Source organism: Schistocerca cancellata, chromosome 1 (assembly GCF_023864275.1).
Source record: "Schistocerca cancellata isolate TAMUIC-IGC-003103 chromosome 1, iqSchCanc2.1, whole genome shotgun sequence".
NCBI lineage: Eukaryota > Metazoa > Arthropoda > Insecta > Orthoptera > Acrididae > Schistocerca > Schistocerca cancellata.
Genome location: NC_064626.1, coordinates 660,283,924 through 660,302,279, shown reverse-complemented (window position 1 = coordinate 660,302,279; position 18,356 = coordinate 660,283,924). Strand labels below are relative to the sequence as shown.

At 44.1% G+C, this 18,356-nt stretch overlaps 1 protein-coding gene across 4 annotated transcripts in view; it reads left to right on the top strand.

Annotated features, from left to right (window-relative positions):
- The window catches only part of LOC126183647 (long-chain fatty acid transport protein 1-like), a 388,944-nt gene that overhangs the window by 230,606 nt on the left and 139,982 nt on the right, over positions 1-18,356 (top strand). Inside the window, exon 1 of one of the 4 annotated variants that reach the window (XM_049925808.1) lies at positions 11,932-12,045. The exons of 2 other annotated variants lie outside the window; for them this stretch is intronic. The gene's annotated coding sequence lies outside the window, so the exon portion shown is untranslated. Of the gene's footprint in view, positions 1-11,931; positions 12,046-18,356 lie in introns of those variants that run through there. One more of the 4 variants, XM_049925817.1, reaches the window with a different exon arrangement.

The following is an 18,356-nucleotide window of genomic DNA, read 5'->3' as shown; positions in this document are numbered from 1 at the left end:
TCACACGCCTGTTTCACCTCCATATAGTACTGCGCTCCGAAAGAACATCTGCATTAATTCCTCACTCAAATTAATGTATTTTCTCACTCAAATTAAGGCCGATGTTTCATACTCTTAGTTGTTTTTTTATGCAGGAATGCCCTCTTTGTTTGTGCCAGTGTGTTTTATATGTCGTCCTGTCTTCCTCCGTCATTTGTTCGATTGCTTCCAAGGTAGCAAGATTCCTTCACGTCGTCTACTTCTTAGTCCCCAGTAATCTCATTTATGCTATTCCTCATCATTTTCATCCTCCTTCGGTTTCCTTTCAATCCATAGTGTGTGCTGTTCGTTCCATTCAATAGATCCTCAAGCTCTACCTTGCTTCCACTGAGAATAGCAATGTCATCCAGGAAAGTAATAATCGTCATCCAGAATCTTCCTTTTCTTTACGCCACTGCCAGTTTGGTGTACAGACTGGATAGTTTTGGAATTCCAGGTCCTCCTCAATTACGTGCTTATGGAGCTGCCTTCGTCATGTTTTGGTGTTGACGGGGTTCGCGAGTGCGACATTCAGTTCCCCAGCGTCTTTCGCAGCTGTCGTCCTCTTACTTTTCGTCACAGTCCTCACCAAAGACTGCCTGTCACGATCTCTCAGTACACACATCGGTCCGCGTCGTGTCTTACGAGGGAAACTCCCCAGTGCAACCCCCTCAGATTTAGTGGTAAAATGACCCAGTGGATAGCCTGTCAAAAACTGAACACAGATCAAGCGTACAAAACAGGAAGGAGGTATAGTGAATTGTGAAAAAAGAAGCAAAAGAGAAACAGTGAACGGTCCAAGCTTAAGATCTGCAACGTCGAGCAAATTTGAGTAGCCATTGTGTCGTGGTTATGTGGTTACGGTGTTGGGCTGCCAAGGGAAAGATCCTCGTTTCTCAATTTTTTTTCCCTTTTTTTCTTTCACAAAATTATGAACTTCCCGCCCGGTCGTCGACGCATGTGTTCTTCTGTAGTCTCGGCAGTTGTCATACTATATATTGGTTACAGAATATAAGTCATGTGGTAAGAATATATTACCGTCGCAAGTAAATGTGATGAATAGTGAGAGCAGGCGAGATGCCACATAGATTTCTCACACAATGAGAAATTAAAACATCAACGGGTGTGACCTACGTTACGGTAAAGGAATTCAACAGTCAAAACTTCCACAACGGGACGCAAGAGTCTTAATCTGTGGTACTCGTGTAGAACAAATAGGATGTATGTACGTCTGGAAGTCACGTGCTTACATATCGCTGCTGCAGACGGACTTTACGTCACGACACAGACACAAATCTGAATACAGCGAACAGACAAGTCAATGACCAGACGGACAGTTCATAATTTTGTGAAAAAAAAATTGGCATGAGGGAGATTTGAGGGCCAACACCGTAACCACATAACCACAACACCGGGGCTACGCCAATTTGCTCGTTGTTGCACGTCTTGAACTTGGACCTATCACTGTTTCTATTTTGCTTCTTTTTTCACAGTTCAGTACACCTTCTTCCTGTTTTCATGGTGAACTATGTTGAGTTTTTGACGGACTATCTACTGAGTTATCTTCCCACTAAATTTGGGGGGGGGGGGGGGTACGACGGGGAGTGTTTCACTTGTTAGCGGATGACGTTTCTCCGTTTTCTCTGTACCCGGTATAGATCTTTGATGCGATGCCTCTTACAACTGCAAACAGTTCGGCTTCCTCAGTTACTTAAGCACCTACCATACGAGCACCAGCAATTTGCGCACCTTCAGATTAACTTAGTTCCGACGCAATGCACACGCAACTCAAAGAACACTGTTCTGACCACGACTAATACTTGCAACAAAATGACGGCACTGCACAGGGGCCGTTCGCGGTCACACGCAACCTGCGAGCTTGGCTAGCGTCTACATTTATGTTCAAGCATGCAGTTCTCGCTGTGTTTCCATATTTTCGTCCAACCTATGTATCATGCCACTCGAAAATAGTCTCTTAAGGTCAAAACTGCTAGGTCGTAAGGCATCAAAAATTTTGTTTCGATAGAGGCTTACAGCCACAGCGGAATCGTGGTTTTAACCTTTGACAAGTTCTAGAATATGTCTGTCTAATATTTTAACAAGAATCGTATTATTTTTTTTTTTTGAGTCATTAGATTTCTGACTGGTTTGATGCGGCCTGCCACGAATTCCTCTCCTGTGCCAAACTCTTCATCTTAGAGTAGAACTTGCAACCTACGTCCTCAATTATTTGCTGGATGTGTTCCAATCTCTGCCTTCCTCTACAGTTCTTGCCCTCTACAGCTCCCTCTAGTATCATGGAAGTCACGTCTTAACAGATGTCCTGTCATCATGTCCCTTCTCCTTGTCGGTGTTTTCACATATTCCTTTCCTCTCCGATTCTACGCAGAACCTCTTCATTTCTTATCCTATCAGTCCACAGAATTTTCAACATCTGCTACAGCACCACATCTCAAATGCTTCGATTCTCTTCTGTTCTGGTTTTCCCCACAGTTCATGTTTCACTACTATACAATGCTGTGCTCCAAACGTACATTCTCAGAAATTTCTTCCTCAAGTTAAGGCCTATGTTTGATACTAGTAAACTTCTCTTGGCCAGGAATGTCCTTTTCGCCAGTGCTAGTCTTCTTTTGATGTCCTTCTTGCTCCGCCCGTCATTGGTTATTTTTCTCCCTAGGCAGCAGAATTCCTAACTTCATCTACTTCTTGACCATCAATCCTCATGTTAAGTTTCTCGCTGTTTTCATTTCCGCTACTTCTCATACTTTCGTCTTTCTTCGATTTACTCTCAATCCATATTCTGTACTTATTAGATTGTTCGTTCCGTTTAGCACATCATGTAATTCTTCTCCACTTTCACTCAGGATAGCAATGTCATCAGCGAAACCTATCATCGATATTTTTTCACCATGAATTATAATTCAATTCCTGAAGTAATCGAAGATCGCTTGGTGTTTCGGAAGCGGTTGTCTCTAGCAACGATCTTTCCAAGAAGATGTGAGTAATCGTTTGGGAATAAAGCACCAGAGCATAACACCCAGGAAAACTTTTATTAGAAGGTAATTCTTCGCAAAGGAAAGAATTTTCATCACTGTCATAAGTAGCTCTTCGCATAATTAACGTTCTGCCCCCATTGTCTTATTTAATGACTTCGCGAGTCTTAAGACTGTCAGACGAACTGTACACTAAGGACACGCTAGGTGATTATCTCCTCCGATTTCGGGTTTGCGGTTTGCAGTAGCTACAAGGATGCGCACGCGGAGCGATTTCACGGACGTGACCTTAGTGCCCTGCACAAGCGTTTTAGTCTAAGTGCCAGCACGTCCCAGTCTTCTTAATTTACTATGAGCTTTTAACTATCACACAGTCACAATATATATGAATTATTTATTCTACACTCCTGGAAATGGAAAAAAGAACACATTGACACCGGTGTGTCAGACCCACCATACTTGCTCCGGACACTGCGAGAGGGCTGTACAAGCAATGATCACACGCACGGCACAGCGGACACACCAGGAACCGCGGTGTTGGCCGTCGAATGGCGCTAGCTGCGCAGCATTTGTGCACCGCCGCCGTCAGTGTCAGCCAGTTTGCCGTGGCATACGGAGCTCCATCGCAGTCTTTAACACTGGTAGCATGCCGCGACAGCGTGGACGTGAACCGTATGTGCAGTTGACGGACTTTGAGCGAGGGCGTATAGTGGGCATGCGGGAGGCCGGGTGGACGTACCGCCGAATTGCTCAACACGTGGGGCGTGAGGTCTCCACAGTACATCGATGTTGTCGCCAGTGGTCGGCGGAAGGTGCACGTGCCCGTCGACCTGGGACCGGACCGCAGCGACGCACGGATGCACGCCAAGACCGTAGGATCCTACGCAGTGCCGTAGGGGACCGCACCGCCACTTCCCAGCAAATTAGGGACACTGTTGCTCCTGGGGTATCGGCGAAGACCATTCGCAACCGTCTCCATGAAGCTGGGCTACGGTCCCGCACACCGTTAGGCCGTCTTCCGCTCACGCCCCAACATCGTGCAGCCCGCCTCCAGTGGTGTCGCGACAGGCGTGAATGGAGGGACGAATGGAGACGTGTCGTCTTCAGCGATGAGAGTCGCTTCTGCCTTGGTGCCAATGATGGTCGTATGCGTGTTTGGCGCCGTGCAGGTGAGCGCCACAATCAGGACTGCATACGACCGAGGCACACAGGGCCAACACCCGGCATCATGGTGTGGGGAGCGATCTCCTACACTGGCCGTACACCACTGGTGATCGTCGAGGGGACACTGAATAGTGCACGGTACATCCAAACCGTCATCGAACCCATCGTTCTACCATTCCTAGACCGGCAAGGGAACTTGCTGTTCCAACAGGACAATGCACGTCCGCATGTATCCCGTGCCACCCAACGTGCTCTAGAAGGTGTAAGTCAACTACCCTGGCCAGCAAGATCTCCGGATCTGTCCCCCCATTGAGCATGTTTGGGACTGGATGAAGCGTCGTCTCACGCGGTCTGCACGTCCAGCACGAACGCTGGTCCAACTGAGGCGCCAGGTGGCAATGGCATGGCAAGCCGTTCCACAGGACTACATCCAGCATCTCTACGATCGTCTCCATGGGAGAATAGCAGCCTGCATTGCTGCGAAAGGTGGATATACACTGTACTAGTGCCGACATTGTGCATGCTCTGTTGCCTGTGTCTATGTGCCTGTGGTTCTGTCAGTGTGATCATGTGATGTATCTGACCCCAGGAATGTGTCAATAAAGTTTCCCCTTCCTGGGACAATGAATTCACGGTGTTCTTATTTCAATTTTCAGGAGTGTATTCTGTCATATCATTTTAGACTCTTTGGTTTTCTCTTCAAGAATTGCGTAAATTATAAGAAGCGTACTGCGTGCAAGAAAAATTTGATATGTTGTTAGAATTATGAGAGGCAGTGACTGTCTTTATTTGCTTTGCTAACATTTTCGTTCTTCTGTGTCCAGATTGATTTATCACGTTACAGTTCACGTGCATTAGTAAGTTGATGCCATTGTCATTTACATTGTTTTTTTTTCAGTTCCAAGAGTAAATATTATTTGCAGAAATCACTATTTTATTTCTGAAGACGTTAAATTTTTTTCGAATTTATTAAAAAACCATTAACAATATATCGATTTCTTCGAAGAAGCATCTTAATAGATCTCAAAATAGATGGTGGCGCCAAAGCAGAAACGTTCATGGTAGTGTGCTGTACATTGGTACACTTTTCAAACATTCTCACCTAGTTCTAAAAGAAGTTTTATACACTTCATTATTCCAGTTTACAATGTTCCATTCACTTTTTATGAGCATCAGACTTTTTCTGCAATTACGGAGATTACTCTGGAAAATAACAGTTTTTATCCAAATCTGAAAACATGTTCCACGGTACAAATATCGTATACCTACGAACAAGTATTCGACTGAAATTTAAAAGCATGGCAATCGAAAAAATCTTGGTGTTTAGTAGTCTATCTGCTATATTATTACTCTGCTACACCCCAGTAAGCGGTTGTTGTTGTGATCTTCAGTCCAGAGACTGGTTTGATGCTGCTCTCCATTCTGCTCTATCCTGTGCAAGCTTCTTCAACTCCCAGTACCTACTGCAACCTTCTGAATCTGCTCAGTGTATTCACCTCATGGTGTCCCTCTACGATTTTTACCCTCCACACTGCCCTCCAAATTGGTGATCCCTTGGTACTCCAGAACATATCCTACCAACCGATCCCTTCTTCTAGTCAAGTTGTGCCACAAATTTCTCTTCTCCCCATTTCTATTCAATACCTCCTCATTAGTTATGTGATCTACCCATCTAATCTTCAGCATTCTTCTGTAGCATCACATTTCGAAAGATTCTATTCTCTTCTTGTCCAAACTATTTATCGTCCACGTTTCACTTCCATACGTGGCTACACTCCATACAAATACTTTCAGTAACGACTTCCTGACACTTAAATCTATACTCGATGTTAACAAATTTCTCTTCTTCAGAAACGCTTTCCTTGCCATTGCCAGTCTACATTTTATATCCTCTCTACTTCGACCATCATCAGTTACTTTGCTCCCCAAATAGCAAAACTCATTTACTACTTTAAGTGTCTTATTTCGTAATCTAATTCCCACAGCGTAACTGAACTTAATTTGACTACATTCCATGATCCTCGTTTTGCTTTTGCTGATGTTCATCTGCTGATGTTCTCTTTTCAAGACACTGTCCATTCCGTGCATCTGCTCTTCCAAGTCAATTTACTGTCTCTGACAATTACAATGTCATCGGCGAATCTCAAAGTTTTTGGAAAAACAGACATAATGTCTGCAAGGATACCGCAATCACTTTTTATAAACTGGTTCTTGTAATCCGTCTTGATTGCAAAAATGTTTATTCACATGACCGGTTTCGGTTCCTCTAGAACAATCTTCAGATCTGCAATTTACAGGAGTAACCCGTCCACACTCAGCAACCTTCACATGTTGTGACGCAGGACGGAAGGGCTACTCCTGTAACCCAAAATTGCAGAGCTGAAGATGGTTCTAGAGGAACCGAAACCGGTCATGTGAATAAACATTTTTGCAATCAAGACGGAGTATAAGTAACAGTTCTCAAGGTCTTTATTTCTTCTTCATGGATTTTAATACCTACTCCGAATCTTTCTTTTGTTTCCTTTACGGCTTGCTCAATATACAGATTGAATAACATCTGGGATAGGCTACAACCCTGTCTTACTCCCTTCTCAACAACTGCTTCCCTTTCATGCCCCTCGACTCTCATAACTGCCATCTGGTTTCTGTACAAATAGTAAATAGCCTTTCGCTCCCTGTATTTTACCCCTGCCACCTTAAGAATTTGAAAGAGAGTATTCCTGTCAACATTGTCAAAATCTTTCTCTAAGTCTACAAATGCTAGAAACGTAGGTTTGCCTTCCCTTAATCTATCTCCTAAGATAAGTCGTAGGGTCAGTATTGCCTCGCGTGTTCCAATATTTCTACAGAATCCAAACTGATCTTCTCCTAGGTCGGCTTCTACCAGTTTTTCCAATAGTCTGTAAAGAATTCGTGTTGGTATTTTGCAGCCGTGGCTTATTAAACTGATAGTTCGGTAATTTTCACATCTGTCAACATCTGCTTCCTTTGGGATTGGAATTATTATATTCTTCTTGAAGTCTGAGGGTATTTCGCCTGTTTCATACATCTTGCTCACTCTCCCCCAAGGCTGTCAGTAGTTCTAATGTAATGTTGTCTACTCCGGGGGCCTTGTTTCGTCTCAGGTCTTTCAGTGCTCTGTCAAACTCTTCATGCAGTATCGTATCTCCCATTTCATCTTCATCTGCACCCTCTTCTATTTCCATAATATTGTCCTCAAGTACATCGCCCTTGTATAGACCCTCTATATACTCCTTCCACCTTTCTGCTTTCCCTTCTTTGATTAGAACTGGGTTTCCATCTGAGCTCTTGATATTCATACAAGTGGCTCTCTTTTCTCCAAAGGCCTCTTTAATTTTCCTGTAGGCAGTATCTATCTTACCCCTAGTGAGATAAGCCTCTACATCCTTACATTTGTCCTCTAGCCATCCCTGCTTAGCCATTTTGCACTTCCTGTCGATCTCATTTTTGAGGCGTTTGTATTCCTTTCTGGCTGTTTCATTTACTGCATTTTTATATTTTCTCCTTTCATCAATTAAATTCAATATTTCTTCTGTTACCCAAGGATTTCAACTAGCCCTCGTCGTTTTACCTACTTGTTCCTCTGCTGCCTTCACTATCCGAAGATGGTTCTAGAGGAGCGAAACCGGTCATGTGAATAAACTTTTGTGTTGTCAAGACGGATTATAAGTAACAGTGCATAAAAAGTGATTGCGGTATCCCTGCAGATATTATGTATGTTTTTCTAAAAACTTTGAGGTTCGCCGATGACATTGTAATTCTGTCAGAGACAGCAAAGAACTTGGAAGAGCAGATGCACGGAATGGACACTGTCTTGAAAGGAGGATATAAGATGAACACCAACAAAAGCAAAACGAGGATAATGGAATGTAGTCAAATTAATTCGAGTGACGCTGAGGGAATTAGATTACGAAATGAGACACTCAAAGTAGTAAATGAGTCTTGCTATTTGGGGAGCAAAATAACTGATGATGGTCGAAGTAGAGAGGATATAAAATGTAGACTGGCAATGGCAAGGAAAGCGTTTCTCAAGAAGAGAAATTTGTTAACATCGAATATAGATTTAAGTCAGGAAGTCGTTTCTGACAGTGTTTATATGGAATGTAGCCATATATGGAAGTGAAACGTGGACGATACATAGTTTAAACAAGGAAAGAATAGAAGCTTTCTAAATGTGACGCTACAGAAGAATGCTGTAGATCAGATGAGTAGATCACGTAGCTAATGAGGATGTATTGAATAGAATTGGGGAGAAGAGAATTTCGCAATAATACAAAACGTGCTGCTCTTCTTTGAACTTTTTCCATGTACTTCGTCAGTCCTATCTGATAAAGATGCCATACCGCGCAGCTGTATGCTAAAAGACGATGGGCATACGTATAGTAGGCAGTCTCTTTAGTATATCAGTTACATTTTCTGAGTGTCTTGCCAATAAAACGCCGTCTTTGGTTAGCCTTCCCCACATTTTCTATGTGCTCTTTCCAATGTAAGTTGTATGTTTCCCGTTTGGTTTAAACACAGGTCCTTGGGGTACCATGCAAGTTCAAACACGAGTGAACCCGGTGAGGCAGCTGGCAGGTAGTGCACGGTGAGCAAATACATCAGTTCTCCGCGGACGCTCCCTGAAGAATATTGCGCGCCAGTCTGGTACCGCAGCACTCATGTGAAAAAAGTTGAGGTTAATTTCAAGGCACCTAGAGAATCTTTCGTGGTACAGTCAGATCTACATGTACATGCCGGCTGCCGATGCTATCGTACATCCGTCCAGCTCGCTTTCGCCTAAAGGTGGCTGTCTATAACCTTTGCTGGCCATTTTCTACAGATGAATCAATCCCTCTTCACGAAGATTTAAGCTCGTTACCTAGGAAATGCTTCAAATACAGAGGACCAGCATATACAGGGTGAGTCACCTAACGTTACAGCTGGATATATTTCGTAAACCACATCAAATACTGGCGAATCGATTCCACAGACCGAACGTGAGGAGAGGGGCTAGTGTAATTGGTTAATACAAACCATAAAAAAATGCACGGAAGTATGTTTTTTAACACAAACCTACGTTTTTTTTTAAATGGAACCCTGTTATTTTTGTTAGCACATCTGAACATATAAACAAATACGTAATCAGTGCCGTTTGTTGCATTGTAAAATGTTAATTACATCCGGAGATATTGTTACCTAAAGTTGACGCTTGAGTACCACTCCTCCGCTGTTCGATCGTGTGTATCGGAGAGCACCGAATTACGTAGGGATCCAAAGGGAACGGTGATGGACCTTAGGTACAGAAGAGACTGGAACAGCACATTACGTCCACATGCTAACACCTTTTTATTGGTCTTTTTCACTGACGCACATGTACATTACCATGAGGGCTGAGGTACACGTACACACGTGGTTTCCGTTTTCAATTACGGAGTGGAGTAGAGTGTGTCCCGACATGTCAGGCCAATAGATGTTCAATGTGGTGGCCATCATTTGCTGCACACAATTGCAATCTCTGGCGTAATGAACGTCGTACACGCCGCAGTACCAGATATATTGTCAACTCCATTGTTATTTATGTACTGTTCAGTTTTTACTATTTCATTGCAAAGATGTTACTCACTGTATGTTTCTACTTCACTCTAGATGTGTTACTTCTCTTCCAATGTTGTCTGCTAACATTTAACTTCTTTGGTGATAATACTCAGTAGATGTCTGAAGATGGCCTTGTAAGCCGAAAACCGGTTAGCAATAAAAATAATATTGTAGAACAAAAGCAAACTGGTGCTTTTCATTTATTATTATAATGTTGTTCTACCAAGAATCGACGGAAGATTCTGTTAATATGGTAACGGCGTTACTTTCTCGTAGAGAAAAATTTAGACCATAGCGGAAATCAGCCAGATGGGAGTGTTCGGTATTTATCACGAAACAACGAAATCTTTTCGGAAGCTCTCGGACATCAATTAGAAGAAATTCATCGGCAAATTGACTTCCGACTTACCTTTTTGTAGAAGAAAAAGTGATCGTTTTATTTTAAATTTACCAAAAAAAAAAAGACGCACCAAAATGCGAAACTGTAAACTTCGGCGACTCATGGATGAATATGTGGCGATGCGACACAGTTTCACCGCGCAGCTGGCAAAGATAATAAGCAGGGTGTCGATATCAGGACATACAGTCTTCGCGAATTTCATTCCTGTATTCAGCTGGAGTGTAACTGTGCCTCGCAGAGAGACGCATAAACAAACACGCAGATATCAGCATCTGGGACAGGGCGTGTAGTTGGGCTCAAACAGGCCGGTTGGAATAATCAGCGAATCGCTCGACATCTGAATAGGAGCGATGCCACCATTCGACGATGTTGGAAGGCATGGGAGAACGGTGGCCAAACTCAGTCAACAAGGAAGCGCTCCACCTAGATAGAGGACAGAACGTGAGGACGAGTAATCGTTAGAGAGACACTCAGAGCACTGGATTCATCATTATCGTCGATCCGACGTGCAACAGGTACTTCGGTGACCATAAGGAGCATTAACAGGCGGCTCACAGAAAGGACACTGAGCTCACGGCGCCCCTTGCACCGACTACCATTGACCTCTGTACACCAAGCCCGTTTGCCACGGTGTCTGTTACATCCGGCCTGGAATCTCATTGAGTGGAGTAGAATTGTCTTCAGTGAAGAGCCCCGCTTCAAACTGAGTTCCGAAGACCAACGAGAATTTGTGAAGAGGCGCCCCGGACAGCGGTGTGATACCAGCCGAAATGTCGCCCGCCACGCTGCTCGACAAACAGGAGCAATGGTCTAGGCAGCCATTTCAGATAGCAGGGCCGCTTTCGTTGTCGTCTGCGGCGCCCTAACAGCACAGCGGTACGTCCACGATATTCTACGCCCCGTTTAGATGCCCTTCTCGGCAAGCCATGCTGGTCTTATATTTCAGCTAGATAGTGCCCGCCCGCGAAAGATTATATCGCTTCTCTTTGTGCTTGCCAAACCCTACCTTTGCCAGCAAGGTCGTCGGATCTTTCGCCAATTGAGAACGTTCGGAGCATTATGTGTAGGGCACTCGAACCAGCTCGGGATTCTGACGAACTAACAAGCCACTCGAACAGCACGATATCCCTCAAGAGGACATGCAGCAACTCTGTCAATCAATGCCAAGCTCTACAGCTACTTGCATAAGAGCTAGAGGTGGAATAACGCGTTACTGACTAGCTCTATTTGGGAAGCTCTTTCTTGAGTAATTCATCGATTTTTTCTGAAATTGCAATCATTTATTCATTTGTACATTTGTTGGCTCTGAGCACAATGGGACTCAAACATCTGAGGTCATCAGTCTCCTAGAACTTAGAACTACTTAAACTACTTAAACCTAAGGACATCACACACATTCATGCCCGAAGCAGGATTCGAACTTGCGACCGTAGCGGGTTCGCGCGGTTCCAGAGTGAAGCGCCTAGAACCGCTCGGCCACACCGGCCGGCATTTGTACATATACATCACATCTACCGACTAGCCACTTATGCCATAGTTGCAGCAATATCTCTATCTAAAAACAGGAAATACCATAGGATAACTGGAAATGGAAGAGAGATGTCGAGAGAAAATTTATGCGCACGGGAAGTGATAAACATTCTTTAAAATCTCGGGCTGGTGATACCGGTTCGTTCCCGCACTTTCTCCGCTGAAGTGGGGAACGGAGTGATTCTGGGAGCGTGGATTAGTTCCTGCGGCTACCGCCAGAGGGTTCGCGTGCTGCGGCGTCACCTCGGCGACGAGCGGCTGCGGCAGTTTGTTCACGAAGTGCACCGAGGAGCGACCCGAAGCAAGCGTTGTGCGGAAGCCGAGCCGCACTCAGGCAGGCAGGTAGGCAACGTCAACCTTTAACCTCTCTCCGCCGAATACCCAGCCGTTTGTTTACCTGACTGCGTCTGTATCGCTATTAGTGTAACCCACTTAATGCTTCCGTGCTCTACTCTTACCAGCAACTTTACCTAGTTACTCTTGCAACTGTTTACTGTTTTCAGCATTTTGTAAGTAGGATGCTTGACAGCATGTGTTTGTCGAATAACTGCGTAACACGTGTGTGCGTGTCTTTTTTTTCACAAACTGGTGAGCATGTGAACTTGAGGCCACGATTTTGCTGCATACAGTGTGATGAACTACCGCCTCGAAAGTCGAGAGTACAGTTCGGTGAAATGTAACTTAGCCTACGTAACTCCTATCGCTACTGGGAACCGGTGTCGTGACCCGTTTTGCCTGGTGGAACAACAGCACTACACGCCAACGGGCTGGTTACGAACGGCTGAAGTATTTCTCGCATCACACCCGCCAATGTCTACCAGCGATGCATTGGTTGTTTCTTTACGCAGTAGCGCGCCAGCTGCAGTTGCTGAAGGCTTTCTTGGTACCCCGTACGCCTTCACGAGTGTTTAGCTTGCACCTGACACAGTTCTTATCGAATCAAGTTGATAATTAGTGGAAAACACATTTGAGCATACGAATGATAAATTTGTGATACGACTATGAAGCTCCAACGCCTGATATTCAAGAGTTGTCATTTGATGAAAGCCATTGCTTACCGTTTTCAGCCGAAACGTCTCGTCGATCACCAATGAAATTCGTGCCAAGTATAAAGCCGCGTGTGTGTGTACAGCGGAGGATACATTGCGCATTTTTTCGCGCACATATAGTTCGCTACAACGAAAGGAATTGTAAACATTAAACGATAGTTCTCCGTAGATGACTGGGGTGGCTTTTCAGCCAAGCTGCTACAGCCAAACAATTTTGAAACTGGTCTCTGTGCTTCGACTTGAGTATGGCTAAAAGTAACTATTGTTTGATGGTACTCCTACTTACAACAAAATGTTGCTCGCGTTCCACCACCTCTTCATAGCTTACCCTACTCCCTGCGATTGCTTTTTGTTTTGCTAACTGTGATTGCCATGTCTTGCACTTTTCACCCAGAACGGAAACCTTGCTCTGTAATTATATTTGTGCCGCGCAGAAATCTCTTGTACAGCGGAAAGAAATGTGTTGGCATTAAGTCCTTTGATTACACAGTGACTAATTATTCGAATAATCCAGCACTTATGCAACAAGCGGAGACGTCTGTCGAATTAGCAGGAGAATGGTGCCGTCCTGCCGCCAGACATTAGTTCTACAAGACCGCAGCTCGTGGTCGTGCGGTAGCGTTCTCGCTTCCCACGCCCGGGTTCCCGGGTTCGAAACCGGCGGGGTCAGGGATTTTCTCTGCATCGTGATGACTGGGTGTTGTGTGATGTCCTTCGGTTAGTTAGGGTTGAGTAGTTCTAAGTTCTAGGGGACTGATGACCATAGATGTTAAGTCCCATAGTGCTCAGAGCCATTTGAACCATTAGTTCTACATACTCCAACATTACTTGGCATTGAGAGGTAACTTCATCCAAAACGCCTGTCGTCACAGTTACACCGTTGACTCTCGTTTCACGAGCAGGAATTCCAACTTTTTGTTCGCTTCACTGATTACTTACGTAGACACTGCTGCAGCCGCGTCAGGTGTCGCGACGCTAAGGCAACGCAAGCGTGCCCTGGAAAGCCATTTCCAATACTGGTCTGGCGACCTTAATACAAGTTCCTAAGGTTTCCTTCAGTATCGTCAAACAAGTACCAAGACAACTGCCTCAACGAGGACACTGCCTCCTCCGTCATTTTCTTCAGTTGAGCGAGCGCTCTCTCTGATTCTGCCGAGAAACCAAAAACAGTAAGGAATATGCAGGATCTTGCTGCGCCTAACATTTCCCCCTTCTGTGGGAGACATCCTCAGGCTATACACGCTAAGTTAATTAACTTTCCGCCACCTAATCAAGTTTACGTTCTCAAATTAACTAACTCCGTCTTACGGCCTCTAAGGACGTCCCCCACGATATAAGACGTAGTATTAGGCACAGAAACATGCCTTAGACCAAGTTGTAAACACTATAAAACCACTATCACTGCTGATGAAATGGAAACATGTGGCTGATGTGGCAACTGATTGCTAATTCCTTACTAAGACTCAAAATGTTCTTCAGAGGCTTAAAAATAATATGTAAAAAGGAAATACGGAAGCGTCCGATCCCGCCCGTCTGCTTTGACCCATGACGTCACAAATATGGCGGAAACAAAAACAAACACAAACACTTTCCACAAGAAGCCTAATGACACTAACGGGACAAGCGCGGGAAATAGGGTGTTTTGGGTGGGGGGGCAAACTAAATATAAACAAATTTAGACGCCTTGCGTAGCTACAACGTGTAAGTGAAGACAGCCATGCATGAATACCCACCCACCTCCCCAGGGGTCGTAACCCCAGCAACCCATAGAAGATAAAGATGCTTCAGTAGCTGATTAGTGTTTTTTGTCTTTTTTAAAAAAAATCTCACGGGATAGAACGAAGAGATCAGAAAGATAAATATAATAAACTAAAACAGAAATTGGAGGAAACAGATAATTAAAATAAGTAATAAGCGTTTTTAAATTTAAAAAAATCTCACGAGATAGAACGAACAGATCAGAAAAGTAAATAAAATAAGATAAAACAGAACTGGAGACAGCCACGTACTCAAACCAAACTCCGCGCCGTCATGACGTCACACACAACACCCTTACGTCACGGGTCAAAGCCGACGCGTGGGATCGGACGCTTCTGTCGACCCTATAAAATTGGTGAAATGTATTCAGAGGAATTTTGTCCTATTAATAATACAGTACATTACTTAAGTTAACAGTGGAAGAGTAAAATGTACATGGGATTATCCGCCCTGAAATTGATCACAGTCGCTAGTGTTCCAGTTAAAAACACACACACACACACACACACACACACACACACACACACACGCACACACAGAGAGAGAGACAGAGACAGAGAGACAGAGACAGAGAGAGAGAGACAGAGAGAGAGAGACAGAGAGAGAGACAGAGACAGAGACAGAGACAGAGACAGAGAGAGAGAGGGGGGGGGGGGGGAAGGAGCAGGAGGGGGGGGGAGGATGAGTTCGTTCCGGTACTCGCTACTTGAATAAATGACTGCCAAGTTGCTGCAGGAATAGCTAGAAACAGGATTTATCTTCGTTTTTGCCTGTCGCTCTCTGTAGTACTGTCAGGCTCCTCGCCATCTGTGACATCACAGCTGTTTTCTGCCGATACCTTTGCGGATGACAGCCGTTGAGTGCCAAGGGAGCTACGGAGAGAGAAGGCTGATCAGTTAAACACTGATTTTTGCGATAGCACTGCGCAGTTTATATTGTGCCACAACCGATTCACCGTGCAAACTGTTAATCTGTATGTCACAGCTGATTCTTTACTTTTCCGAAAAAAAATCAGTTCCTGCGAGTATGTTATGTCGTTCACGTCTGGCGTCCTTTTACACATAATTTTCTTTCTTAAGTATTACGTCTAGCTATCAAGCTTCCATACAGTTATTCGCAATATTGAAGAATCAGCTATTTCACAGCACATTCATGCAACTCAGTATAACGCCGGTACTGAAATTTTTCTTTTTGGGAGCATGATCTGTCTCCTTTACTGTCGACACGCTCTTTACTTCTTTTGGTTGTCAGCTAACAAAATAACGTAAACAGCAAGCTGCTTGAACTTACCTGTGGCCGTATACTTTACATAGTAACACGCCGCCCCTTGGGATGTGTATGCAGATGTAGTGTTTCATACGAATTAACTTGGCTGGACTCGCACTTGGATTTGTCTCTTTTGAAATAATGTCTGTACAATAACTTACGCTTGAGCCTCCAAAAACCCAACAAATTCCATGTGCCATTCTTAGTCAAAGAGTGGAAGCAGAACAATCGTAATATCATGGAACTACGCTTCTCCCTTAGTGACGCATAGCTCCTTTGGGTGTCTGCCATACACAATGTACTTACCTCCAACCACTGTTTTGTATTACACAACCTCGGGCCTAGTAGAATCATGCTTTCGTATTATTTCCGGTGATCAGAAATTTAGACTTTCTTTTCTGCTTCGATTTGGATTCGCATAGGTAGCTTCGCACTGTGATTGACAGGGCAGTTTGAGATTCTGACTGAATTCGTACACAACTTGTCACGTATCTCTACATTCAAGTGCAATCTCTCCAGTACTCGGCGATCACAACCACCGGAGATTGATTTTTCAATAATTAATGCTTTTAGCTGTTGACGTGACACCATCCCTCGCTTTTGGAATTGGCTTCCTGCTCAAGGTGGGCCTAAAGCTCGTTTTACACCAAAAAAAAGGCGAGAATCTGACCAATAAGCAGGCACCGTCTTCTGCACCTGCGTGTTAATTGAGCAGCCACGGGTGCTCTTATTCGAACTTACGTGCTCCAATTATTTGCCATAGTTTCAAACCAGGAAGTGCCCCCCCCCCCTTTTTTTTACTTACGTAATTGGAACATAATGATCAGTTTGCCTTTAGGAAAGGTAAAGGCAGCTGAGAGACATTTCTGACGTTGCGGCTGATAATGGAACCAAAACTAAATAAAAATCAAGACACGCTCATAGGATCTGTCGACCTGGAAAAAACCTTAGAGAATATCAAAAGATGCAAGATGTTCGAAACTCTGAGGAAAATAGCGGTAAGCTATAAGAACAGACAAGTAATATATAACATGTACAAGAGCCAACATGGAGTAATAAGAATGGAAGACCAAGAAAAAGTGCTCGTATAAGAAGTGTGTAAGACAGGGATGTAGTCTTTCGCCCCTATTGTTCAATCTATACATTAAAGAAGCCTTGATGAAAATAAAAGAAAGGTTCAAGAGTGGGACTAAAATTAAAGGTGAGAGAATATCAACGACAAGATTCGCTGATGACATTGCTGGCCTCAGTGAAAATGAAGAATAATTCCAGGATCTGCTGAAAGGAATGAACAGCCTAATAAGTACATAACATGGATTGAGAGTAAATAAAAAGACGAAAGTAATGAGAAGTAACAGTAATGAGAACAGCGAGAAACTTAACATCAGAACTGACAGTCACGAAGTAGATGAAGTTAAGGAATTTGCTACCTAGGCAGCAAAATAAGCAACGACGAACGGAGCAAAAAAATGGTTCAAATGGCTCTGAGCACTATGGGACTTAACTTCTGAGGTCATCAGTCCCCTAGAACTTAGAACTACTTAAACCTAACTAACCTAAGGACATCACACACATCCATGCCCGAGGCAGGATTCGAACCTGCGACCGTAGCGGTCGCGCGGTTCCAGACTGAAGCGCCTAGAAACGCTCGGCCACTCCGGCCGGCGACGAACGGAGCAAGGAGGACATAAAAAAAACAGACTAGCACTGGACTTGTATGGTAGTGAAACATGGGCTGTGGGAAAACCGGGCCAGAAGAGAACCGAACATCTGAGATGTACTACAGACGAATGCTGAAAATTGGGTAGACTGATAACGTAAGGAATAGGAGGTTCTGCACAGAATCGGAGAGGAAAGGAATATGTGGAAAAGGAGCTCTTGTACAATCGGACAGGTACTTTCCGTGCTTTCCAAAATAGTTATTGTTCCTACTATCAATGTGGACATGTTCCAGAAGAAGCTGAATTCAAATACACCTTGACTATCTCGTTCAGTGTTTTCCTAATTACGGCAAGTCACAGCAGCCGAATCCTGGTACGCTCCCATTGTCGTCATCCTGTTGTAAGACGAGTTTCTGCGGATTTCTAATAACGTAGCCACAAACAGGATGCCAAAACAGGACACATGCTTTATTTCCATGAAATTCTTTCGCCCGCATGATCAGAATTTCGTTCGTTTTTTAAGTCCTTCGTCTTAAGCTTTTTATTACATCCTTATGCGTATTTGTATCATTTGTCTTTACCTACACAAATGCCTCGAAGGAAAATGTTTTATGTTCAATTTTCAGCTGCGCTGGATTGAATAATAACTTGTTCCATAATATTCTTGTTTCCGTAAAGATGACACCATTTCTAAAGCGGAGCTGCACCGAGCAAGCTAGATAAAACGCACAGTACGGATAGTCTCTTCCAGGTAACACAAAGCTACTTTCCGTTTGTCGTTGTCCGCGTGTGTAGTGAAGTATGCATATACTGGTAGTTAGTTGTCGCCGCTTTGTATGTTTGGTTTGGTTTTGCAAAGTACGTCGTACGCTGTAGCAGAGCGGAGACCAGTTCGTAGCCATGTCATAGAAAAATCATA